This window comes from Chlamydotis macqueenii, chromosome 7 (assembly GCF_036417535.1).
Source record: "Chlamydotis macqueenii isolate bChlMac1 chromosome 7, bChlMac1.mat, whole genome shotgun sequence".
Classification (NCBI taxonomy): Eukaryota; Metazoa; Chordata; class Aves; order Otidiformes; family Otididae; genus Chlamydotis; species Chlamydotis macqueenii.
In genome coordinates, this window is record NC_141562.1 from 20,135,740 (window position 1) to 20,163,707 (window position 27,968).

At 40.8% G+C, this 27,968-nt stretch overlaps 1 protein-coding gene across 1 annotated transcript in view; it reads right to left on the reverse strand.

The window, feature by feature from the left end:
* Nucleotides 1-27,968, reverse strand: part of ARHGAP22 (Rho GTPase activating protein 22) — a 125,837-nt gene that overhangs the window by 69,655 nt on the left and 28,214 nt on the right. The window contains exon 2 of the mRNA XM_086751969.1: nt 9,804-9,862. The gene's annotated coding sequence lies outside the window, so the exon portion shown is untranslated. The remainder of the gene's footprint in view (nt 1-9,803; nt 9,863-27,968) is intronic.

Genomic DNA, 27,968 nt, shown 5'->3' on the forward strand with positions numbered 1-27,968 from the left:
CTCTGGATCAGACCAGCAAGCCTGAGCAGCCATATCATGGTAATCCACTTAGCAAAAAAAGTGGGGTTTACAACTGACATTGCCCAACTTCGTTGTCTTCAACTCATGTTCAAACACAGCATTTTACATTATTGCCAAGCTGGAAATATTGCTTCCTCTTACAGCTGCCCAGCATTATTCATCGTAAGACTCCTTCAGTTGCCTGTAACTTTGCCAAAACACAACTGCTTTGCAAAGGGTTGCCTGTGTCTCGCAAGCTGGCCAGCTCACCCTGAGCAATAAGGGCTGCCTTACCTGGGACCGATCCGCCACCCCAACCTAGTCCTGATGGCTGCCCAAGTTCTTCTGTCCTGGTGGAAGGGAGTCAAGTGAATTCTGCTAAGAGTCTGACTGGTTCATATAGGAAGGGGAGCTGGGGAAGGGAGAACATCTCTGCAACTAACCCTTCTGAAATGGAAATGTGAGCAGGAGATAGAGCCTTCTTATGTGCCACTTCATCTGAATGACCTTTCAGATCTTTCCTGCTGTTCTCTACCTTCTTCCTCAGCACTTTTCTCTACAGCCCTTCCTTAAGGCCAGTGGCTAATTCCCAGTCTGGGAACTCTGGAAGATCTACCTGGCACTTGGCCCACTCCATCCAGGACCTGACAAAACAGAGCTAAGATTGCTAGTTGGACCTGCAGGACCTCATACCATGCTTGTAATAACTAGGCTTCCTAATTTTGCTGTAATAACCTTGTGCATGCAACAGTGTGTTTGCTGGGTGGACACCAAACTGTTCTACACCTGGCACTAACTCTACCTGAAAGGACAATCAGGGGCTGACTTTGAATACTGGAATCAAGCTTATGTTATCATTAAGTGCAAAGTTTCTAGCTAACTATAAAGCTTAACATTATCATAATCTATATTTTACAAGCAGGCAAAAAAGAAAGAGGAATAGTCCATATAATCACTGGCCTGAGATACACTCCTCCAAGCAAAAATATAAGTAATAGGAAGAGGACTAATCAACAGAAGATGGGTAAATGATGGATTTCAGAGACAGCATTGGTTTATAAAGGGCAAAATATTCCAGGCAGAATAGACTGGGTTGCTAAAATGAGACAGTAAAACAAGCAAAGAAGTGCAGCAGGGGCAACATGCTTGGATTTTGTTACAGTACCATATCCTATGGCTCCCAAATTCCTTACTGCAGTAACTCAAGTTGTCTGAAACATGAACACTGCCATAGGACTCAAAACCCAGAAGGGCTCCTCAAAAGGCATTATAACAGCACAGTGTACTAAACTTGAGAAGGCAAATGCAATACCCAGTAGCAGAATAGGAAACTCAGAGAGAGGAGGCCAGTTCTGCTCTGAACTGGACCATGGTTTTGTTCCCTTTGCTGTAGCTTCCCATATATAAAATAGTGAAGATGACAACTTCTCATTTCTGTCTTGCCTAACATGGCAGAGGTTCCACAACAATTAATGCTGGCTCTAATCTACCAAATCACTTAATAAGGCATGACTGAGCTAGACCAGGCACGGGCACAATCACATTTCTGTCAAGTTAGCGAAAGCAAACAATAGAGAGTTTACATCAGCTTTATGCCAGCTACAGGAGAAAAGATACCTAATCCAACATGAAATTGGAATGATATAAGCAGACCATATGAGTCAAAACAAAGCTTGCTGGTTTACAGGCTGGGGGAGTGTGTCTTTTGGGTTTTCTTTTTGTTTTGTTTTGTTTTTCTTTTTCATAAATTGGAAACATCAAAATGAATTTATATCAGAACAGGGCTTTGTATCACATGGCTACATCTTTGGTACTAACAGCTCTGAAATCATGTTAAATTCTTGAAACAGCTTCAGACTGTCGACTCTTCAGTACATGTTAAATCTCTCCTGACAATACACGCACTATGAGGCTCTAGTCTTAGCTGTGCTCCAGCTCTTGTGCCTAGATTTTCATTTGCATTAAGATCTACTCCATTTAGAGGCATCCAACAGTTCTGTCTCCCTAAGGAACACATCTTGTAATGTTTTATTTAGTGTTCAATATTTTCATAAAGATCTGTGACTAGAAAAGTGTGAGAGCATGTGAAAATAGTAGAAGTGTTGCAAACTGCAGTGACAGAAGCAGAGCAAAGAATCCTTGATAGGTTACAAATGCAGAAATAACTATAGGAGATTAAAACCAGTGTATTATGTGGAAACAATGTGTACGTTATGGAAAAATGAATCCTGGCAACAATGAGAGATGACAGGGAATGGCTAATTACGAAGGAATTTATATGCTATAAAAACAGTAAAGAAAGTATGGTTTGAGCTGCAAAATAAGAGACCTCACATCATCAGTCCCACACATTACATACCTCTGAACTTACATGTTGTCATACACTCACCTGCTGTATGCCCAGCTGAACACCTTCCCACCCTCATGGCCAGGACTGCCCCTGCCACTCTCATCTGAATTAAGTGATTTTACTAAAATTGTAAAAAGCCTAATTTCTATGAAAAGCAGATTACTGTCAAAGTTTTAGTTTTCAACAAAATTACTAGGTGACTAGAATCTATGAAAAAGTAAGGTTATAGTAAAATTATTACTAGCTGTTCTGTTACTATACAGCCTACACGCAGGCTTATGAGAACAGTTTGGCAAGGCTGTCACAATTACATATGTGACTCTAGAACCAATTCTACCCCTTCTTCCTTCACATATACCATGTAGTTTTTTTCATAAACTACTGCTTTTGAGTGTGCAAAGTTGCTATTCAACCAGACAGGCTGTTTTGGAGTTGTCACCAGCAGGTATAAACCTTGCTGTCCTGCACTGGCACACATTTCCCATTTCTCTGAGATTCCCTGTAACCTACCCGTTTATAATGTAAGATAGCATCTTCTGCAATGTGATCTGATAAGTGAACCTCAGCATTAATGTCTACAATGCTACCCAGAAATAAGACAGAAAATATTATGCAAGTCTCAAGCCATGGAAAATATACAGTAGGAACAATTCAGGTTGACCCTCATCCTGAATAGTGTATTATGTCTCTCTGAAGAATTTTCCCTACAGTACTGCATAGCTTCAAAACAAGAAAGTGAGCAGAAAAAAAAAGCAGGTGATCTAGAACTTAGTAGAAGGGTTGTGAAAACATCACAAGGCCATGCTGCTAAGAGTAAGTCAGGAAAAAAAAATACAAAGTGATCTGAAAGCCAACAACATGGCACACCAAAGGGCAAAGTTATAAGGAGATAGGGCCAGCTGGCCCTTCCATGGGCCTGTTTGGACCTTTAGTTACTGCAAAATCTCTCCCACCATAAGCAACTGGGGTGGTATATTGGGCTTATACGGGAAAACAACAGAACAATAATGATTCAATGTAGAATCCATTTTTCCCCCAACTCCCTGCTTCCTTTTCTGCTTTTACAGATGCCTCCCTCACCTCCCATCTGCTCCCTGTCTGCAGGGAACCCTTGCTAGAAGCCACAACAACAGCTGCTTGTCTCTATAGCCTCTCCAGTTGGATCAGTGTTATTGGCAGTGAGGTACACACACTTCCTAATCAACTTTATTAAAACTGTTCATTACAACATACACGCACCACTTGCATGGTTATGGCAAAAATGAACCTCAAAGGCTCAATTCCTACAATATTAACAAATCAATGTAGTGTAAGAAACAAATCTGGTTTTCCTAGTAAAAGCAAGATAGTCTCTTGAGTTATAGTTAAAGAGACCGACTCACCTTCTCACTGCTGGTTTAAGATCAAATCTACTCTGGTCTCATATTCTAGCAGCCTTATTCCATCTACACATCTCATTGTGGATTCTGCCTTCCCAATATCCTTGTACAGTAGGGAAATGCAGTGTAAATCAAAAAATTGACTACTGATGTCTGTGACTTCATTGAATGAGGGTTGGGTTTTTTTTTTTGGGGGGGGGGGGTTGGTTTTTTTTTTGTTTTGTTTTGTTTTTTAACTTCTCTGTCCCTCAAAACTTTCTTTAATAGAATTTATCCCTAATCTTATTTGGCTGCCATTATGTCTAATCTCAGTTAAATACCCTTACAGTCAATTCCTTTCATCCCTCTCACTTACAAAGAATCATAGAATAATTAGGGTTGGAAGGAACATTTAAAAGTCATCTAGTCCAACTCCCCTGCGAGGAGCAGTGGCATTTCCAACTAGAGCAGGTTGCTTAGAGCCCCATTCAATCTGGCCTTGAACACTTCCAGGGATGTGTCATCCACCACCTCTCTGGGCAACCTGTTCCAGTGTTCCACCACCCTCATTGTAATTTTTTTTTTCCTTTATGTCCACTCTGAATCTACCTCCTTCTATTTTAAAACCACTACCCCTCATCCTATCACAACAGGCCCTGCTAAAGACTTTCTCCTCAGCTTTCTTATAAGCCCCCTCCAGGTACTAGAAGGCTGCTGTAAGGTCTCCCCAGAGCCTCCTCTTCTCCAGGCTGAACAGCCCCAACTCTCTCAGCCTGTTCTCATAGGAGAGGTGCTCCTGCCCTCTTATCAGCTTCATGGCCCTCCTCTGGACTCGCTCCAATGGGTCCACAACCTTCTTATGTTGGGGCCTCCAGAGCTGGACACAGTACTCCAGGTGGGGTCTCACCAGGGCAGAATAGAAGGGGAGAATCACCTCCCTCGACCCACTGGCCATGCTCCTCTTGATGCAGCCCAGGATACAGTTGGCTTTCCGGGCTGCAAGGGCGCATTGCCTGCTCATGTTGAGCTTCTCGTCCACCAGCACTCCCAAGTCCTCCTCCTCAGGGCTGCCCTCAATCCATTCTCCATCCAACCTGTATTTGTGCTTGGGATTGTGACATGTTTATGTAAAATATAGATGTCTATTTTTAACTTTATATAGAAATATATTTCCATTTTAAGAGCTGTTTTGAACACTGTACTCCTCTGAGCCAGGACGGAGTGGTCCTTCTAAGATACACAAATTACTGTGTTTATAGGTGAGTGGTAAACACTTGCTACCTATACTGCCTACATGGACAATGTCCCACAGGCCATTACCACAGAAGCTAACGAGGCAGTTAACATTTCTGCCCAAATAGCACTAAAACTTAATTTCTCATTAAGTTACAAATAGTAGGAAGTCTCTGGATCTTCTTAGAAACTATTTAAAATATAGGGGGATGAATGTTAGTATTTGTTGAGAACTAAATACACTATTTTATCCTAAGCCTCTTTAATGCTCAGATACTGTTCAGGGCAGCTGATAAAACAAAAACTTTCCATTCCCATAGGTGTGGCGATAGAGGATCTCTCAACTTCAGCAACCCAGCACAGGAATAGCGAATAGCCAAGAAGCAACAAGGCTGCCCCCGATAAGCTTCATGGACCACTTTAGGAGCTTGAAGTTCAGAGTGTCAAGATACCTCTCAGCAGGAAGCGTGAGCATGCAGCCAGCCACAGGTAGTCCACAATGGATCCACACCCTAGGTCTCACGCGCTTCCATCCTCCTGGGGCTAGGCTTTTAATGTTATTTATAGAGCCTCACCAGTAGTGATCTAAGGATAACAGTAACAGCCACTCTGAATGATCTAGGAAACCACATCCATAGATGTCAGTCATCCATGCACTGAATCCAGAGATTTTCAAGGATTTACAGGTAGACAGCATCACAGTAACAGATCCAGGACATACCAAAAGACAGTTTCATATTTTTCATCAGAACAATCCTCTCCAATCCCATAATCAATTCTGGATCAACAAAAAAGCCTCTCTATTAATCTGAAATCTGTCCCTTCTGGGTGAAAAAAATCACCCATAGAATTCTCACTCAGAGATACGGAAAATAATTTAAAAAATGAAGTTAAAATTGTCTCCCCCATTTTTTTTAACACAAACAATTTCCTGGACTTGCAGCAGTCCACTGAGTAATTTCAGTCTTTACAATTCTTTCCCTTAATCCAACTCTGATGATAATGTTCTTTTTGACGACAAACTAAACTTCGATATTCTTTGGATGCACAGAGGGAAATCCTAGCTATGACAGTTCACATGCTATGGATATCCCCTGCTCCCAACTGCAACACCCAAAAGGATAACTGCACCGAAAAGAACAGCAGTTATATGGGCTGAGCATTTCAAATTAACACCTAAGGAAGGCCAGTTTGAGTTCTCTCATTTGCTAACCACACTTGTTGCAAGCAAGTCCCTAAAAGCTCCCCATGATGTAGGTGCAGCAATGAGATTAGAATCTGGCAGGCAAATGTCTCCTGGCAATAGCAACCTAACCCCTCTATCCACATCAGCTTCCTCACTTCCATCTCAGCTGTCTCAAGCTTCTCAAGCACAAAAGTGGAGTGGAAATAGCTGAAAGAAAGAGAAAGAAAAAACTAAGTGATCTCTATTAATAACAGCTGAGGGAAATGAATGAGACAGATCAGGTCAGGGCCAGGAGAGTGACAAAGGACAGGCTGGGCCTCAGCATGCCAACAAAGGCTTCATATTCTGAGAAAGAAACTTGGAATTAAGTACACTTTAAAAATAAATCCCAATCATTTCTGCATCTCTCTCTCATGGCTGCAGTTGCAATGCTGAATCTCTGCCCTCAGCAAGGTATCTGGCTTTCAGCCAAAGACTTGAAAGTCTCTGATCTTTTTTCTCTTCCTCCCTAGACATCTGTAATTTTTAAGCATTCCCACAGCTGTGAAAGAAACAATAGCTGAAAAGGGGCAGCACTTGGGTACCTAGAGACTCCTCTCCTACATTTGCCCACAGCTGGAATTTTTCATGGTCTTTAGCACAATTCCCCGCTACCGCCTTGGCTGTCAGTCTGCCCTTTGAATGGGTGTAGCTACCTAAATAGTTTCAGAATTATTTCTAATTAGACAAATACTGAATTTTCCCATAAGCCCACATAAGAATGGGCAGCTGTTTCCACATAAAAAAAAAAAAAGTAGCAAGCCTATTTGGAGTAGATGTTCATAATTCAAATGGAGGAGTATTACCGACTTCAGCTTATGAAGCACAGGCTGCTTCTCATCTGCACCTCAAAGCCATGACACCATTTTCTTTATTCACATGCTCCTTACCTCGCAAAACTAATTCCACTATGAAGCTCAGTTTGCAGCACTACAGTTGCTGAGCACGTGGTGAGCTCAGAGAAGCAAGGGCAGCAGCCAGGAGTCATAGTGGTCTCCTATCTGCCCAGTTGTTTAGCATGGGAACCACCCGAGGTTTGCAGCCTCCCTGTGCCTGTTCTAAAACCAAAACACAAACACAGCAAGTCAGTGGTGCTCAACCATTCACCTGGTATGGGATGAATCACCTCTTCTAGAAGCCCTTAAGCATTGTACCCCCCTCTCTCATGTCATTAGAGATCTATCACATGACAAGTAGGTGTCACACAACGTAAGGATAGGTGACATCTCATGATGGGATGCGCAGGTATGCAGGGAACACCTGCATTTGACTCCACTTTCCAACACATCACCAGATGTGTCCTTATTGCATGCATAGGAGTTAGAATTTTATTCACCTGAAAGGTTTACGTTATTCACATGCTGGGAAAAACCTATGAAGCCTCTGGGTAGGAGCACAGCAGGGACAGGACTGCCAGACTAACCCCTCCAGTCCTTGACCCACTTCCTGCCCACATCTAAAGAACCACCAACAAACAGGATAGGAGGGGAATGTTCTGGCCTGTGTGGTGTATGCTTGGCATCCCTGGATTAATCTTTTTGAAACCTCAGGCTGTCCTGACAGTTTTAAAAAGCTGTAAACACAGGGTGAAATGTCCTAAATTAATATGCCTGCCTAAACTGTGAAGATTTTACTTTGGCTAAAGAAAGTGGATTTTTTTCCCCTCTCAGTTTTCAGGAAACAACTGAATTCAAGTTGCTCGTTTACATGCCACTGCTACTGTACAATTTGCCCCCTCAGACTGTGCCTCAAACTTTGCCTCTCTCAACACAGTTTATGAACCCAATACCTGAGATGCACAGAGGAATGGCTGATAACATCACCGCTGAAACAGTTGACACAGATGCCACAGTTAAAATTTTAGCCATATCAGAACTCCATTGTGTCATACCACTATAAAATAGAGAGCTGTGGCAGAAAGAGTCACTGTAGTGACTGAAGATGTTCACTAAGTCTGGGCTGCAAAGTGCTAGGTGCTGTCTAAACATGCAGCTGGCAGTCTGCACTGTCTACAAGACAGAAGTAACAACTAGGTGAGACAAACAACAACTAAAAATAGTCTAAAGAGGGAGTGGTAGCTAATGAGGATGTGAGTGGCTTTTTTTAGACCACAAGAGACGGTCCATGCCCTGCAGAGTTTATCATCATAACAGACTAGAGAACAGGCAGGCAGGGAATTGCAGGCAAAGGGAGCGGTGTGTTGTTCACAGTCACACAGTAGGCATCAGAGCCAGGAGTGGAAACTCATATTGCTCTGCTCTGTGTCATGCACCATCCACAATGCGAACCTGCCACACACAAATATACACATTCCCAGAAGATCTACTTGCTAACTTTGCTTTCCACCAACCTCAGATGAGCTAAGCAGTGTGTGCAATTAACTTCTGCAGATGTCTTTCATGGACTCTACAAGTTAATCACAATACTAAGAGATTGGAAAGTATGTGTCAAACTTATTATCAAAGGAAAAATAAAAGAAAAAAAAGAATGCTATAAGATAAAACGACTAGGTGATTGAGACATCTATTATAGTGACACATCTACAGCAAAGAGAAGAAAACAAAACAAAAAAGCAGATTTAGGCTAGCTATTTCTTGACTTGGAAGTGCTGATTCTTACAGTGTTAGCACACAATCACTCTTGTGGAGGATTTTACAAAATTAAAAAAATAAACCCAGAAAATGTTATAACCGAAGACCGGGTGAAAGTTGAACATGGGATAAGACCTGAACTGATATGAGAACTAGCTTCCAATACAAAAATCCCATTATGGAACACTTAGAGCTTGTCAATACTCACTTTTACACAGATTTAACTAAATTGACATAAAAATCAATGCAGTTACATAGATGTAGCCCTTCAGCATAAGTGAAGTCAGAGTCCATTAAAAGTATATCAGCATGACTTGGTTGGATAGTGAATTAACTAAGAATCAATATCCATTTAGTCAAATGGGTTTAGCAATAGAGTGCCAACCAGACACAAGCAAAGATGAATTCTAACCAGTGACATTATTTCTTCCCTGGGCTCCAAGCCCCAACTCCAGCACTATGACTGACTTGCTGAATAAATTAGTCTGCAAGTTTGATTCATAAAAATCTTATGATTTACATCTCAAGCTGAGATATAATCACAACTCATGCAAGAATCCCTAGGCAACACCGATTAGGCAAGGATTAGCTAGACTTTTCCCCTTCTCCAGCATCTGTGCTTTCCAGTAAGTACGAGCATAATAAGTGTGGTCCAGCTCCAAAAATCTCCTTATCCCTTTGTGGGGCCTAAAATGAAGGTATGAGCAAAACTGTCACAATGCAGTTTCCTCTCTCTGGCGCTTCTCATGCTCTCCCTCTTGTGGCAAAAGACTTACTTTCTTCCTTAAAGAAAAAAAAAAAAAAGAAAAGAAAGAAAAACCTTAAATACGTTCAATAAACACTGACCCAGCATGAGCTGGCACACATTGCTGGGTCAACACAGAAGAAAAACAGTTACGAAACAAAACAGGGGCTCTCTACTACCTCTTTCTTTTCATTTGTAATAGCGACATTTGCATCACTTGAAGTGCTGATACCAGTTTCCAGCCACCTCCTTTGATATTCCTATATGCCCCCGCACAACTGTGTTTGTAAATAGTACTCACTATCACATAAAGTTCATCCTCTTGTAAGCTTTCATCTCTTTAGCAGGAGCGAGATTTACCTATACAGAAAAAAAGCAGCAGCTGAGTAAAGATGTTAGAAAGGCAGGAAATGGGGACCAAAGGCCATTCTCTACATGCAGCTGCAGAGAACAGACCAGAGTACAACCATCAGTCTTTGCTCACTCTGTTGCCAAGCAATCGATTAACCTAATCCAGCCTCAGCATCCATGATGTCTCAGAGAATGGGATTTTAAGAACCACGGCATAGTAACTTCTGCAGTAATGGTCCTTCATGACATACATTTCAAAAGAAAAATTAGTATGTCCTCTAAAAGGTAACATTACACTCACTCTTCCCAACCCTATTTTGCATTAGCCAATGTCAACTCCCCTCAATTAGATGCATTCATTATTCAAGCTAATCCAATATGTCCTTGAGAACTAGGATTAGCAAACAAGGGTATCATTGCAGGGACAGACATATCTTTAAGCAACTGCAGCTTTAAACAGTCTATGAATGGTTCAGTCAGGCAAAGAGACTGAAAATAAAATTCATCTCCCAGATATAGTCTAGTCTTAGCGTATCACATGCTCGAGAACAAACTAAAAATATGTTACTTCTAATTACAACAATTTTATTCTACTGTCTACAGTTTACAGGCTTCACGCTATGTGTGAAATTTTTCTTCCAAAAAGCATTATTATAACACTCAATTTCCTTTAAAATGTTTTTCAAACAAGTATTAAAGTGAAAACAAGCCATCCGATGCAAATAACCCAAGGAAGACCATTAGCTGGATACAGAATTTTGAGTTAACCATCAAAGTCCAATGAAAGAATTAAATAAAGCAGACAAGAATAGAATACCACAGGTATAACCACTTCATGCTTTCCTTCCTTTATTTAATGGTTAGACACTTAATATTCAAATTGTTAATCTAGAGGTCTCCCCATAAGACTGGAATGTCATTACAGTCATAGACCTTACATTCTCACACAGTGTGTAGGAAGGCTTCAGTACAAGCAAACAGCATGAGAGTCATGCACAAATGAAACACTTTGATGCTACTCTTCCTTAAGGTCAGAAATTTCAAACCCAGACAGCCATGAGAGATATCTAGGAAGATCTAGGTCCTACAGAAAGGTAAGACCTGTCCTTAAGGATGCAGACAAGCATAATGTCAGGAAGAGCTGTACTGCTGCAGTTGCTGACTCCCAATGTAGTGAGCAAGTAACACCTGAACATTTGCATATGTCCTAATATGCATATAAACTAAGTCTGTTAGAAATAACAGATGAAGCCTAGAAAGATTTTAAACTACTGCAGGAGGGAACCTCAGGGGAAACAGGAATTTAACATCACAGGAACAGTACATCAGGGTAGAGCTCTTTTTTCATGGTCATATGACTTCCTAACTTGTCATTCTGGACTTACTAGCTCTAGCCTTTAGCACAATTTTTATATTTCTCTGACTAGCTTAACTATTTTGGCCCAGAGCTTGTAGTCAGTTTTGGATACTGAGGTGAAAAGTTCATATACAACATAGTTATCCTTTCCTACATGTCTTTTCTTCAACACTTCTTTTTGACCTAATTTGGGCTAAAAGTCTTAACTTGTAGAGTTATGAAGTTTATGAAGTATACTAGCATCTGCAGAAGCATTCATCCATTTCTCTCTAGCATTTAATTTTTTGTTTTATTTACACAGTCATTTCCCCTTTATTAATGGCATGCTTCCTTGGCATCTCTGCTAAGCATGATGGGGCTTTAGGTAACAACTAGGGTCCTTAAGTAATGCTACATCTATACTCTCAGAGAATCCTTTTGATGAAGGCTCACTGGATTTTGAGTAAACCTGGCAAGTCATCCCTTTCAAGTAGTGCATGCTGTGCTGGTGCTCTCTACCCACAAACCCACCATCAAATACACAGCAGAAGGAGGATGCATACCCATTGACAAGTATTGCTAAGAAAGTTTGCTTCCTAGAATAGCTACAGATAGAGCTTCAACTTGCAGTTAAACAATTAATACTTTAAATAAATTCTATTCAACCCATCTTGATCATAACATTTGTTTTTAGCTTTTTCAAGGCAATAACAAGCAAAGAGCTAGGGTTTCAACACCAAAATTTCACCTCCTCATCATGGATGCTAAAAAAAAAAAAAAAAAAATCACTGCCAGAAATCAGCAGCCTCAGCCCTCTGATCATGAAGCACTACCAGGTCTGCCCAATTAATCATGACAATAGCTATTTACATATACATCATTCAGTCAGTCTATTAGAATAATATCAATAAAATAACAGTTAATTAGCACTCACATTGCACTTGAAATTACCCAGATGCAATAACTGATTAAGAAGTTAGAGAAACTAAAGTGAAAGCAGTCCATACATTTTAAGTGACCAGATACTAGGAACTGAGAATTATTTGTTGTTGTTGGTTTTGTTTGTTTCCTGCCCCCCCCCCCCCCCCCAGATCCAACTGTGAAGGCAAAGGGGATCAGCAGTTAGCAACAACCTACCTACATTAGTATACTGTGAGTAGATGGACATACAACACCAAGCACTACCTCACAGCACCTGTCTGACTTTGCTCTGAAAGTCCTTTACAAGACTGTCAGTGTTGTCAAGGGCTGAAGACGTTTTATATGCAAAACAACTTGTGCTGCCCCTTCAACTATCCCCATCCTAGGGGGACAGTTTGGATGAACAGAATTTACATACTGTTCTTAAACTGTGCTTCATTTCAATAAGCAGCAGTTCTAGAGGAGCATCATGGTTATTGACCTTGGCTTCCCCGAGAACAAAAGGATAACAGGAATCCAAACAGGCTATCCCCAGTCAAAGCAATCCAAACAGGCTCCCTGCTTGAAAGCGACTTCCAAAGAAAGCAGAATAATACAGACTATCACTGAGGATAGTGAGCCCATTCAAAAGCAGTGTCTACTTTTTGGGAATATCTCCTGCACATTTAAATGAATATGATTACTTTCTTCTGTATTGGAGTATAATCTCTGTGCCCTCATATCACTGAGCAATTACTATAAAACCAAACTGAAGGTCTTTGCCTCAAAGAAACAGACAAGAACAGAGGCAGCTCTTGCAGTGCGCACACAAGAACAAAATGAAAACACTGAAGTTGTGTTCAGACCATCTATTTGCACATCTTCAGGAGTTACTAGCCCTTATCTAGAAGTGTCCATTTTTAAGGGAGATGCACTAACACATCATTGCATATTCTTCAGCTAATATAGTTTACTTTGCATTTCCACCAGATAGAGGTACATCCATAAGTTATCATACCTCCATGGAGGATGAAAATTTAAGATGCATTAACTTGATAGCCAGTGACCACATAGCTCTATCCTAATATTAAGAGCAGAACAAATTGTTTACCTGGAAAAGAGAATAGACTTTGTGATTACAACAGAACAGCACTGAGGAGGGATTATATTCAGTCATTTCATTTTCCTCTTATTTTTAAGAGAGCTCATCACGTAAAGATGAGAAAACATAGGTGCCGAGACCTTTGACAGGAGAGCTTGAATTATGCATAAGGAGTAAAGAAGTAAAGTTGTGTTTGATGCATTGGAGGAAGAATGCAAAGGGGAGAATAAGTGACCAAGTAGTAGAAGACAGGTCCCTTGAGCAGTTGCCACTTTCTGACACTAACTCTAACTATTCTTCCAAATCCATGAAAGGCAATAAAGATTTTTTTTCGCTCTAAAGACAGTCAGATCTCACCTTCTGCCAAGAGCAAGGACCTGTAAGGCAACATTTGGATTCCACCCTCCCAAATACAGTCTTCCGTACTGTACTTTCCTGCACAGAAAACCCTCCTCTACACGAGGAAGGCATCAGAGACTTCACATACGCTTTTATACACCCTCTGCTTGTGCTTGCAGAAGTTACATGAGGAAGCTTTTCCTTTGTTTTGGACAAACCAAAGAAAAAAAAAGAGGCTCTCTAACACTAAGCAAACATCTATTTGTAGAAATAGAATGGCTTCTTTGAAGCTGCCACTCATGTATTGCAGTAGGTAGAGAAATGTCAGCAGTAGTAACAGAAAAAAACATTTGCATGGCTTATTTAGGGTCTGAACTGATTCTATGCCATTCTTGACATGCTGCACAAATGACAGAATATTTGGCTTGCAAATGTAAACCTGATACTGCTGATGTGGTGTTAATGTCTGCAACACCGAGTGTAGACTAAATAGCTATGAGTATTGTTATATTGAGGGCTGCAATGGGCAAAGTTATGGTATAAACTTACATCTCCTCCCTGTATTCTAAGCTGGACCTCAATTACTGTATGTCTCAGGCTTTCCAGTTCATTTGCATGGATTCAAATTCCATTCCAGTCCAAACCTGTACAAACAACCTTTTCTAGACCCACAAGCAGAAGTTGCCTCCCCTATTTTTTTTCTGAGGATATACTCCCCTGCATTTTCTGAGGCTCATCCTCTTCTAGTGATGTAGAAAGCTTCAGTTGAAAGCTATTATCTAGTTCATATTGATTCCAATTAGCAATTAGATTTTGGAACAGGACAACAGGTCTGGCAGAACATAAAAATACTGGGACTATTACTCTTAGAGATCTGACTGGACACATCCTAACCCTGGAAGAGGGTATCAGAACTGAACTGACTCCTATTAGGAGAAACCTATACAAAAAAAAAAAAAAATCATCCCTCTCCTTGTCCCTCCCTCAATCACACATTAAGGGAGGTTCTCCTATGACTGTTTTTAATCCAGATTACCAGGCCTCATATCCTCAGCTTTGATGATGACCTTGATGTATATTCACATAAAGAGTATTCACTATACACCACAGCTGACAGGGTGTATCTTTCAGGAAATCACCACTAAAATATCAACCCCCTCCGCTGTGGATCACACATTGGCTACTGAGACTAGCATGCCTTCCCAACCTGTCATCATGCCAGAATGTCTCACTAGGAATCAAGCAGCAATAGCTGGCAACTGCTGCATTAATGATGGCTTTCACTTAAGACTGACAGAGGAGAGATCTCATCTATTCTGCTACTAAATGACACAGATTTGGACCAGTAAACCTTATCTTCTGGGACAATGAACATCCCAGTTTTCTATGGCTTACCTGAATAGTTAGCAGCAGCAGAGGTTTTGTCAAGAAGCCACATACACAAAAATCAATTCATGCCCTGCACCCCAGTTCTGCTCAGTACCAAACATGGATTGATGCAATTAGATTGAAAGAAGATAAAAGGGAAAAGGTGGAGTAAAAACCACTGTGCTACAAGCCTCTAGATCTGTTCTTCAGCTGTAAATTCCTTACTGAGCTCACTCAGTGCCATTAGCTTCAGGGACTGCCACCTACCTAATGGTATTAAACCATCACTCCATGTTACACCTTAATCCAGAAAGGATTTTTATGCACAGTATGAATGAAATTAAAAAATAGATAAAAGCAAATTATTTCAAGAGGTTTTCACTTCAGTGCAAAATTTTTCCAGTGTTCCATGACAAAAGGACACAAGACCTCTTGAGCATTGCTGCTATTTAAGGAGAATCGTCTCAGTGTATTTCATTTAATCAAAACTTAGTGTAGGGGTAGATTAGCTTGCACCTGCTGCTGCAGAGCCCAGTCAGTTCAGAGACATCTGGTGCTAGCCACTGTCAGATACAGAATACAAGACCTTGAGTCAGATCCAGTCTAGCAACTGCTGCATTCTCAGAAAAAGAAAACAGACATAGATAACTTGATAATTAAAAGCTCAACAAGGGTTCTGTCCAGGGAAATCGAACTGTCAGTGAAAGCAGGCCTTGGTCATGCCTTGTTTTAGCCATTGCCAAAGAAAAGCTACTGCTGCAGGGATTTCAAGTATGCTATTCCTTCTGTTTTAGATAATACAGAAAGGAGTGTTGAGAGCAGGAGATGAGAAGTGCATGAATCAGCTTCAAAGTAATGAAATCAGAGTGCACTTTACTTTTATTCAAGAGAAACCACAAAATTCCAAAGGTTTACTTGTATTCCTCTATTCAAGTTTTCGTTGCTCAATCCTACGCTACCAACAGCTCACCTGCAGCAGCAGAGAAACAGAAGAGAATGATTCTTAAGCACTCCTTGGACCAGCCAAGATTGGCAGTAACACCAGATTGGGAGTCTAACAGATTGAACTCCTCAGTATGGATAAGTTATCAGGATGCTGATAGTGAGAGGAATGATCTGATTAATTAAAATGACCATGAATACACATGGGTGGCTTGGTAGTGTATAGTCAAGAGCATATGAAGTTGTGAGGGACTAGAGTGGGCGATACCAACAGACTCACAAGACTACTATCCTGTGAGGCAGCAAAGCAAGTTTTAGGGTATTTTCCATTATATCAGAAAACACCCCAGCTACACAGTGCAAAACAAGGGTGCCAGTTTTGTCTGTCACGTTCAGATATACTAAAATGCTATAAAAGGGTAAACTTCTCTTGAAGATTTTTATGTTGGATCAGGTACAGTCTGCTCCTACAAGCGATACAAGGCATAAAGTACCAGCATAAAATCCTACTATGTGCTCTACCTAGTCTAATATAAACACTGACAAATTGGTCCTGTGGATCAGGATCACATTCATACTGCCAGATGATCTAGCAACACACATCTAGTATTAAAAAGCATAGAACCAGGATGCTTAAAAGCAGTAATTCACAAAGCATCACACCCACAGTGTGCTCAGGGACCTTTTCCAGTTGCCTAAGAAGCCTCTCAACTAGTCTAATCCCCTTGCATCATGACAAGAATTCAAGTCCCACTCTCTCTTCTGTGTTTCTCCTATACTAAAGCATCTCTCTACCATACATATACAAATACTGGATACTCAGAATCAAAATGGAAGCAAATTACAATACAAAACAGAAATTTATATAAGGCTCTAAGTCAATGCCACTGTCAGCAGGTACAAAACTGCAAAGTTGGTCTCTGGCTCAGACTAGTAAACCCCGACAGTAGCATCTAGCAGCTCCTTCACATTGCTGCTGTTTTCAAGCAGATTCCCCTCATTTCCTTGGAATGTCATTCTCCTCCCAACAGTGATGGCTGAACTATTTTGTGCCTCCCAAGGGAGAGCTGGATGCCTGTCACTTGAATTGCTTACTGCCAGGCTGGACAAAGCACATGAGAATACGCCAGGGGGAACAATGCTGCATATGATTTCTCAGCATTCCTGAGAGCTGCAGACAGAAAGGGACTGATGGAGCCAAAGCCTCCCTCCCACCGTCCTTCAGTCTGACTTTTTGCTCCAGACGGGTGTCTGACCAAGCAGGCTAATCAGCAAGGCACACACAGATTTTCCCACACAGAAAGCCAAAACACTGATTTTTTTTTTTTTTTAATTTTTTTTTTCCCAAAGCTTTACTTCAAGCGCTAGACACAAAAGGCCTACATGCTTTGGGCAATGGGAAAGAAGCCCCTGATTCCACCTTTTTAGAGGTTCTTAAGTGGTTTAACTTCAGGAAGATGCCATCCTCCCTATGGGAAGTAAACTAGTCCTCACAGAGCATGAGGAGATAGTGGTGAAGGGAAAGGTTCAGTCAGGGCTTTCTATCTCTCATCCTTGCACCTCCTGTTGTACTCAGAGCAGCTCTAGATGAAAGTATCTCAAGCAGCAGACTGGTGGGAAGCAGACTGGACATACCCTTGCTCCCTATTTAGTTCCTACTGGAGCCCAGGAGTACCTTGCTGAGCGTCACTGAGGGCAGTCTGGGCTACATGGGACAGCAATCGCCACAGGACAAGGAAGGCTCCATCCCAAAAGCAAGTGCAGTTAGTGCTGACAGTACAGCTGACAGGCATAAGGGTCCAAGATTCAAAATAAGACCACTGTCCTGAAAGTCAAGGGACAAGCATTAGAGAATTCAATGGTAAAAATTTAAATAAACCCACCCTTAAAAAAAAAAAAAAAAGTACAACTAGAAAGCGTGAGGACATAACATCAAGCTAAACAGACAAACTTGCATTTAGCAGTATGGCATAAGGGTTTTCACTGATTACACAGGTAGGGTGTTAGACATTGGCTGCAGGTTGCATACACCCGATGCAGAGAATCAGCAAAAGGAATGGGGGTTATGAATGTGAGAACAGCTTCATAACATCCTACAGCATGATATGTATAACACTTCAGGGCAGAACACAACCCTGCTGTTGTCCATTTTCTCTATATTTAAGGAAATTACTCCAGAAGTTTGTTTTTGTTTTTTTTAAAGCACACAAACACTATTACTTAAACACACCTAATTCACATAATCAAAACCACCCTGTTAAGTCTTAAATTTCAACAAACACTCAAAACAATGAGGAAAAACATCTTTACATTATTTTATTTCTTAAGTTTCACATCCTCTTTCTGTAACTTAGAAGCATGTTTGTAGCCCCTTGTAATTTTTGTTTCATTTCCAGTTACCTACATTAAAACCATTATCTCAAACATGTCTGAAACACTCTAAGGACTTGGTGTCAAGCTAGCTGTAATTCATGATGCCTCCAACAGCACTTTCAAATGTTTAACATATCTAAGAATGAAATTCCAAGAAATTCTATATGGACAGACCTCTGAACCTGACTTTTTTTTACTTATGTTCTCAGTTCTTGCTACTTATAAGTATGCATAGATAGTGTCTTCCCAAAAGTGAATAGACAAAGTCATATATTACATTGGCACTTGGGGGAGGAGGGGGATGAGGCAGGGAAAGATTAATTTTATGAACTATTTTCACAAGTCATAACTATCAAATCTTACCAATGCTTAATTAGAAAAGTCAAAGAAACTTCTCTAAAATAAAGAATAATTTCTTGCCATCATCAGATATTTTTAAAAGTTCACAATAATATTGTTAACAAGAAAAAGGAAGCTTTTATTCTTATTCTGCTTTCCAGAGTTTAGTCTGATTTTTTTTCAAAAACCTTTTAATTTAGTACAAATTTCCCTTGGATAAGGCACAAGCATAGAAAGCTTTCACCTCCACTGTGAATTTTACAAAGAATTATAAGTGGTTGAAGACAGGGAGCAAAATGGCATGATTGCATTTATAACCACAACACTTTGCAGCAAATAAAGGGTCAAAAAATATATATATATATATATATATATTTTCTACATTTTCTACCATTGCTAAAATGAGCACTTACTGATACGTTAGTATATTTCTTCACGTATTATTTGACTGCCATGCCATAACACATTTACTCAAATAACAATCTCACAGACTTAGGACAATAATGCGGTTTCCATTACAACAATATATTAGCATGTCACAATCTTTAGTGTTCAGTCTCAATCCCAGGCATTATTAGCTGTCTTTATTTCAGAAAGAACTTTGGCCTTACAGGATTAAGCAATTAACTTGGGCTCATAACAATGACTGAGGCAGAGCAGGGTACGAAACTTAGGTCTCCCAAACCAGTGCTCTAACCATTGGACTTCCTTAGATTCTCTTACCCTCTGTATTCTAGTCTTTATCCACAGCATCTCAATGGCAAGAACATAAGTGAAAAGGCCATGGTGATACATGGTCTTTCTCATTTTTTATTCTGATGGCAGCAGTTCAGTAAGCAGTCACTGCATATCCCAGCAAGCTCACAGAAACAGGACGCTCAGCAGAAAGGACTTTACAGTCTATGGAGATAACTTAATGACTTCCCCTACCAACTGCACTTCTGATTTATGTTTTGATAAACAAAAGGTGCTGGGAGACAAGGCTATCCCATGATACGTACTGCTAGGATATTGCCATAGCCACTCAAACTGAAGAAGTGTGTTTGCTGTTCACTCAACAATAAAACATTAAATAAGATGGGGGTGGGGGGGAGGTTCTTCATACAGGCATTTTTTTTTTCCTCTCATCCTCATGATAGCAGTAGTAAAGCCCAATCCACTTGGTTGGTCATGGCCAACTCACAGTAAACGACCAACTCTGCTAAAGGGACACATGGCCAAGAGAAGCCATATCTGGGAAGTACTGGTTGTACCTCATACTCCTACGTGCCGTGAGGGCCTCAATTGCTAGCTTAGTGTCATAGTTTACTAATGAACTGGCATACATATTACACTTATGAGCTGAAGTATAATGGCCTTTTTATAGATTTGTTAGAACTGAGTTAATTTAAAAGGAGATTTTCAAGTAGCTCATCACCTTAATTTCTCAACTTCCCAGCAGATTCACTTTCTCAGTTCATTAAACCTGCCAACATAGCATGACGGAATATCCATTTCCACTTGAAGATGTTACCGCACTTTGAAATTTTAGAGAGAATATTTTTGCTGCAACGGCTGTGGGAGAGCATAGAGGGCCCCTCCTGCAACTCTAATTATTCCCAAAGCAGTACTGAAATTCATCAGCTTTGCTCTTACAGGGCCAAGTCCTCCCAAAAGCTCACTTAAATAACTTAAAGTTATTGTCAGTCTTCTGCCAGAAAGAGCACACTGATCTCTCTCTTTACTACCAACTTTTTAAGACAAGAAATTCCTATAAGAGCAAGAGGACAGTCCTGTCTATGGGGTCAAGTTATGGCAAACTCCAGTCAATTTTCACACGTAACGTTTATCATCTGCGTAACAGAAAATGCAGCCATGGAGTCCCGTACACAGTACACACCTAGGGCAATGTTTTATATGGTATGCCACCTTCTTTGTTAACAAGAAGTTTCTTCTTCAGAAGCACACTTATTACATTAGAACTGAAAATCTTTCAGACTGCTGCCTCACTGCCTAGACCAAGGCAACTGCTGAAACTGAAGTCACTAGAAACAGTTACCTCTTAAAGTAGTAAAATGAAGAGTCTGCTTCTACCAAGTATCCCAAACAAAGATCAGAACAGTTCCTGAACTTTTTTCCACGATACTTAAAAAAAAGGCAAAATAATTATTACTTATCATATTATAACACTGCCTAATGTTCTCCTATTCTCCCCTTGTGCTCCCTTTATGCTTTAAAACATAGATTTGTTGGAACATCGACTACCATCTTGTATCAAAGTGCTGACTCCAGTATCACAGGCCCCAAAAAGCTATTGATTCACAGAGGATTTATATTTGCATTTGGTTCAAACTTTTTGGATAACCCAAATATTAGTGATGGAAAAAAAGCACTGTTCTATTCAAATGCTGGAAAAGCCTGCCTTATGGAGATGGTATGGGGAGATGGGGAGGTGCCCAATTTTAAAGCAATACTCTTCCTCATATGGAATAAATTGCCATATAACCACCTACATTATACCATGATACAATTTTCTCAAAATCAAAACAAAATGCTCAAAGTCTCAGATATTGTCATTCTTAAAAAATGTTATTGCCTGCTTTTGTTACTAGATTTATACTTGCTAATACTACTAACATTATATTTCCTGAGAATAAATAAAAACCAAAATAGCATTGTTTATTATTCCAATAAATATTCAAACAGTGGGTTTGTTTTTGTTTTGTTAGTCACATCCCTAAACACTGTCAGTAACTGACCTGAAAGACCCTTTTCCTTACAGCAGTTGCTCACAGGAATGCAATCACATACAGTAGGGCAATTGAGTGCACTCAATGAGGGCATTGAGTGCACCCTCAGTAAGTTCGCAGATGACACCAAATTGGCTGGGAGTGTGGATCTGCCTGGGGGTAGCGAGGCCCTACAGAGGGATCTGGACAGGCTGGAGAGCTGGGCTGAAGCCAATGGGATGAGGTTCAACAAGACCAAATGCCGAGTCCTGCACTTCGGCCACAACAACCCCAGGCAGCGCTATCGGCTTGGGGCGGAGTGGCTGGAGGACTGTGTGGAGGAAACGGACCTGGGGGTACTGATTGATGCTCCGCTGAGCATGAGCCGACAGTGTGCCCGGGTGGCCAAGAAGGCCAACGGCATCCTGGCTTCCATCAAAACCAGTGTTACTAGCAGGAACAGGGAGGTAATTGTCCCCCTGTACTCGGCACTGGTGAGGCCACACCTCGAGTACTGTGTTCAGTTTTGGGCCCCTCACTGCAAGAAAGACATTGAGGCCCTGGAACGTGTTCAGAGGAGGGCTACGAAGCTGGTGAGGGGTCTGGAGCACAGGCCTTATGAGGAGCGGCTGAGGGAGCTGGGATTGTTCAGTCTGGAGAAGAGGAGGCTCAGGGGAGACCTTATAGCTCTCTATAACTTCCTGAAGGGAGGTTGTAGTGAGCTAGGGGTCGGCCTTTTCTCTCGTGTAGACAGTGACAGAACTAGAGGTAATGGTTTCAAGCTGCACCAGGGGAGATTCAGGCTGGACATTAGGAAATATTACTTCTCGGAAAGGGTAGTCAGGCACTGGAATGCACTGCCCAGGGAGGTGGTGGAGTCACCGACCATGGGGGTGTTCAAGAAACGTTTGGATGTTGTGTTGAGGGATATGATTTAGCTGAGAAGTATTGGTGATGGTTGGACTGGATGATCTTTTAGGTCTTTTCCAATCTTGATAATAATTCTGTGATTCTGTGATTCAGTAGATGCAAGGCATCCAGTGTTAACATCTGAACCAAGTATCAAATATTAATTACAATAAAACCAGTTGATGACAACAAGCAGAGTTATTTTCAACATATGAAACTGACACATTAACCTCTTCAAGTCAGTAAGCACATTCAAGAAATTTCAACAAGACTCATTCACAGGCTGCAACAAGGCAGTTTTGTACAACTCCCTGCATCTACCGACACTTGCAGGAGTCGGCAGAATACAGCAAATATGGAGTCCCTTTCCCAGGATGTCTCAAAAGAAGCAACAGACAAGACACCACCAACATACCCTCAGCAACATTTTGACTTGCACAGGTAAGATCTCCCCTGTTTCAGCATTCCAAATTCAGAACAAAACCCCCAATAATGATTTTCATACGTAAGGTGTGGGTGACAACTGCTCACATACAATTAGGTGCTTCTGAACTTTTGTGGATGTTTAGGTAAAGGCCATGGTTAGGAAAAAAGTCAGTATTCCTGAAATCTTGATTCCTGTTATAGCTGTGACATGCTGTAATGACGAGCTCTCAAAACTCTATAGTTCAGACTGTCAAACAACACACCTAAAAGACTACTTCCACACATGGAAACCAGTCAGTGGATCTGGTTAGCTGGAGTGGGATTTGAAGAACAGGAACACTTTCCACTAATGCTTCACACACTGAACTGTTTCTCCAGGCCAAAACTGGAAAAGGTTGAGTGAATTTAATAGTAGAGGTTCTCTGACTGATGCAGCCTTATCTAAGGCTTATCTAAGGCTCAGCATACTAATGAGCATTAAATACCAAACAGTATCTAAACAGCATCTGGGCAGTTGGTATTTTTACAATAACCATTAACAAGATGACCTGTAGGAAAAGATAATTGTCTAGCAGTCAGAAACCTACACCTACCAAGTCTTCAGCTGGCTTCTGGAACAATTTAACTTATTTCTCTGTGCCTCAGGTTGCCTACTGTATTTAAAAAAAAAAAAAAAAAAAAAGAATTAAACTCTCTTGCAAAGCTACTCATGGAGACCTATGTATGAGATATTCTAGAAGAAAGCTAGATGAGGTCAGAAAGCCTCATAAATCCTTTGTCAAGGATGGAGAGTACCTAAGTATTCTCTAGGCACAGACCTCTGTAATGTATTTTAATTTTTTTAAAATCAGCTTTTCCATAAAATTAATCCCTTGGAAAAGAATTAGCAATATTAGCTTCAAGAAGCCTTTCCCACAGCACATTTAATTAAATGATAGCTGGTTTGTACACTTCATCAAGTCCCAAGAGCAATGAATGCAAGTTCTACCTGTGGTAGGATAGCAGGCTGAAGGCCTTTATGTATAGATGGACATAAAGGAGGGGAAAAAGAGAACAGAGAATATAAAGTGAGCTGGAGGAGAGAGAGCACATGCCATTTCATGCAGCTTAGGAAGCTTTTCTGTTACAAGTGAGTGATGTGGTAACTGAGAGCAGAAGCAGTGTCACTGCAGGGGTCCATGCTGCCTTTATGAGCTCTCGCTATGAGAGCCTGAAATTAGATCAGCAAGTAACAAGACTCTGTTGACAGTAAATACAAGCCAGAGGTTGTGTATACAGCAGATGTTATCAAATCTTCAGGTGTTAGCTTCAGTTGTGTACAGATTAAATGCAGCAGGCAGTTTAACCTGTAAAAGGCAGTTCATTGAAGTGGCACCGAGGCTCTTCACAAAGGAAAGAACTGCTTAAGCTTCTCAGCTGATGTAGCTGTTACACATTAAAAGCCTCTGCACAGCTACCCTCCAAGCACAAGCAGTGACTCACTGCTTCAGCTGAATCTCTGCAGCCCCATTTCTGGTTTTGGCCCTACGTTTCCTGTCCTGCAAGGTTATATCCCACTTCTGTTAATATGCCATGTGCTCATTTTTGGAGGACAAGGTCCAGCATTGCACAAAGTGACATTTGCCTCCTTAGGTAACAATGACAACCAAAAGTACTCAGCACTTTTGAGTGCAAAGTACTAATTTTATGGGAAGAAATAAACATCTTTTGTTTTAATTGAAACTTATGTGTCCAGGTTACAGCAAACAAAAGCTGTAGAAATATAACTTTGATTTAAAAGTCTTTTAAAGTAACTGTTTCAACATAAGATTTACAACCAGTTCTGCTTAGCAATCAGTCAATATCTTCCATGATCAGTCAAAAAAACAAGACTGCGAACCAGACAAAAGACTGACCTTATGATCAAGCCTTTGAAATGCTATCAGTTAATTTTTTTCCTCTTTGGAGCATAAGTAGTAGAAACCATAAAGGTTAACAGTACTTTTCCATCAACTAACAGAGCAACAGCTCTGCTGCATTAGATCAAAAGTTAGTGTTTGCTTCCATTGACAGAAGAAGTCAGAAAATTTTTCTAGACTAGTAGTAATTGATCAGATAACTTCAGAATAATATTTCTTCTGAAAAGAAAATCTCTCAACTTTAAGTTTCTAGTTATTTTTTGAATTTCAGCAAAAATAACCAAATAACAGTCTTCCACTCACCCCAAGACATATCCTCCAAACGTCATCCGCATTAGCCGTAGGTACATGGAAAAAGGAGGAGGAAGCACATTTGCATCAGTCACACCACAGAACACCAGTTGGAGAAACGTGCAGGTCACATTCTCCACTGTGCTCAGAGATCCCAGTTCACTTTCTCCCATATTCTGGAAGAGGCTGTGAATTCCTCCTTTATGTCCTTTGTTTTGAGTTTTTGAAAAGGATGCAAAATTCTTAGATGACTCCCAAGTCCTTTTTGCTGCTGTGCTTATCACGTAAACTGATCAGCTTGCTGAAATTGATGATCAGAGGGCTGGAGCACCTCTCCTATGAGAACAGGCTGAGAGAGTTGGGGCTGTTCAGCCTGGAGAACAGAAGGCTCCGGGGAGACCTTATAGTGGTCTCCCAGTACCTAAAGGGGGCCTACAAGAAAGACAGGGAGAAACTCTTCAGCAGGGCCTGTTGTGATAGGACAAGGGGTAATGGTTTTGAAATAGACGAAGGTAGATTCAGATTGGACATAAGGAAAAAATTTTTTACAATGAGGGTGATGGAACTCTGGCACAGGTTGCCCAGAGAGGTGGTGGATGCCCCATCCCTGGAAACATTCAAGGCCAGGTTGGACAGGGCTCTGAGCAACCTGATCTGGTTGGAAATGCCCCTGCTCCTTGCAGGGGGGTTGAACTAGATGACCTTTGAAGGTCCCTTCCAACCCAAACTATTCCATGATTTTAAGTGAGGAATAGATTAATATACTACCTTTATATACACACCCACCCAACATAGGCTGTTCTCACAGTGCTTATGTCCCACCATACCAAGTAAAGAACTGTTTCTCACAGAAACGAAAGTGCAAAATATAATCGTAAAAGCTTATTTATACACATACTTTTTCATCTGGAGACTGCATCAGTCTAAAATTCTGCAACTGTGCTACTACATGCCTCACATGACTTCATAGCCTAGAAAACTGTCCATAGAAGAGTCAAGTTTATAAGGTCATCGTCAAGACCTACTCAATATTCCTAATGAAAACCCATGCTCGTCTTCTGTTAGAAGGTATCTTTATAGTTACTGTGGAAGTCAAAAACCACTTTTCTAAAGTGTTCCAATGTCACAGACTGGAAGATACTGAATAAATTTTACATACATTATGAATGATAGACTTCTGAAGTATGGTCTTCTCAAGTATTTTCTGCTTTTGTTCCTACAGTGGAAGGTACTCACGTCATCCAACAGACCCAACTGATGTTTTCAAGACTTCAATTCCTATTTCTTTTACACAAAGCACAACTATCATCAAAAAACCTAGCTAGCTTTTGTATCTCAGACAAACCCCATTTTCCCAGTGTCCCCTGTCTTACAAGCCCTACAACACTTTGCACCTTCTTAAGCGTAAAATCATAACAGAAGGCATGCCTTGTCAGCTGGCATCAGACATGGTTGAAAGGGCAAATATTGTTTCACTGAAAACTTGAGTTCTCCTTCATCCTTCATGTTTGCCCCAATTTGGAATCTAATGTTATTCAAGTTGCTTTTTACTACAGTGAATACAATGAACATGGGTCTCCCTAGGACAGCTAAATTGAGCAGCCCAAATTGACGACCAAGAAAGTAAAGGAAGTATTCACTTACAATCATGGCAACATTGCACCACTGGAAAGTCACCAGAAATCTTTGCATCATCTGATCCAGAACAACTGCCAGTGTAAGAAGTGCTAAAAAAAAAAAACAAACCCCAAATACCATGACACTGAAACAAGTAAGCTCAGGAAATAGGAAAGTGTAGAGTAATCAACCATAGCACATGGAAAACACTCTCCCACCAGCTCCAGGTTCCAGTCTGGTGCAGGCTGGTAGAAGCTGATAGTATTAGTGGACAATGTGGAAGGAGGACTTTGAGTTGCACTCCAAATCCCACCAGCAACCATGTCTTCTACATTCTGATTTCAGCACACAGTAAGTCAGTGAATCTAAAAGAAAGAGTAAAGGGACAGTTCAGTATTCCTACCCAGGAATCTGATACTTTCTAGTCAGTAGGATAAGGTTACTTCAGGGACAGAAGTAGGTGGGTGGGTGGGGAAGACAACACTCCAACTCCATTCTGGCCTTAAACAAAAAGTAAATTTCCCTAAACTCCCACTCCCTTGTTAAGCTTGTCTCTGCTAGCTGCAGATAACCAGCTACATCCAGGGAGACTAACACTTCAGCCCACCAGTTCTTCTGAGAAATCAGAATCTACTTATCAGTTAGGCTTTTAGCATATCATGCACAGATAAGGCTATCAAGACAAGAAGCTGATAGCGCAAATGCAATAATCCAAGACATATTGTTATCAGTACTTTGGTCCCCAGCCACACCTTTCCTCCCACATCTGCCAAAAACGTTCTCACAGCAGAGCAAGACTAGTTGAACTTCATGGTCAGTAGGCCAGTGCAACAGTAGCCTAAACCATTCTCTAAAGTCATATACAGAGACTTTTGTGAAATCATCCCACAGGAGCAAATGAGTGAAAAAAAACTTCTACTGAGGCTATAGAAATAAAATGGTGTGAAATTAGCATGGGCAATCCCAATCAGTGGCTTCTCTAAATATTTTATAAATCCCGTAGTAATTGAAAAGCACTGGAAAATAAGCTTTCTGCTTTAAAGTGGCCTATGCCAAGCACCAAGGAACAAATTAATTCCAGCAGCATCATACAAAGCTGAATTTGGTCCCAATTAAGAATACAAATCACAGTTTGGCACTTCAGGCCTTTCCCCACAGTGACTGACCAGCAAGACGGCGCACAGGCTTTTTACCTCACTGATAATATTAGTCCCAACAGCAAAGTTGTACTAAACTCGAGACTTACTAAGTTTCATGTAGATGGAGGCACACAACCTTTGTGAAACAAACTTCAACCAATCTTCTGCATGGGTTAAAAGAGTCAACCAGAGGAGAGATTTCCATCATTACACAGTATTGACTTGAAAATATATTTTCAAAATAAGACAAAAGTCATGGCACAGCCTTTAATGGGCTACCCTCGAAAGAATTCCTCAAAATGTTTGTTAGTATTACATAATCAAATTTTGGAAAATTTAATGGCCACATGGCTCCACAGACAAAGTACAGCTTAACAAATATCCATCTCAACCATACCAATTCTCAGAATGGTGTGGCTTCACCAGCA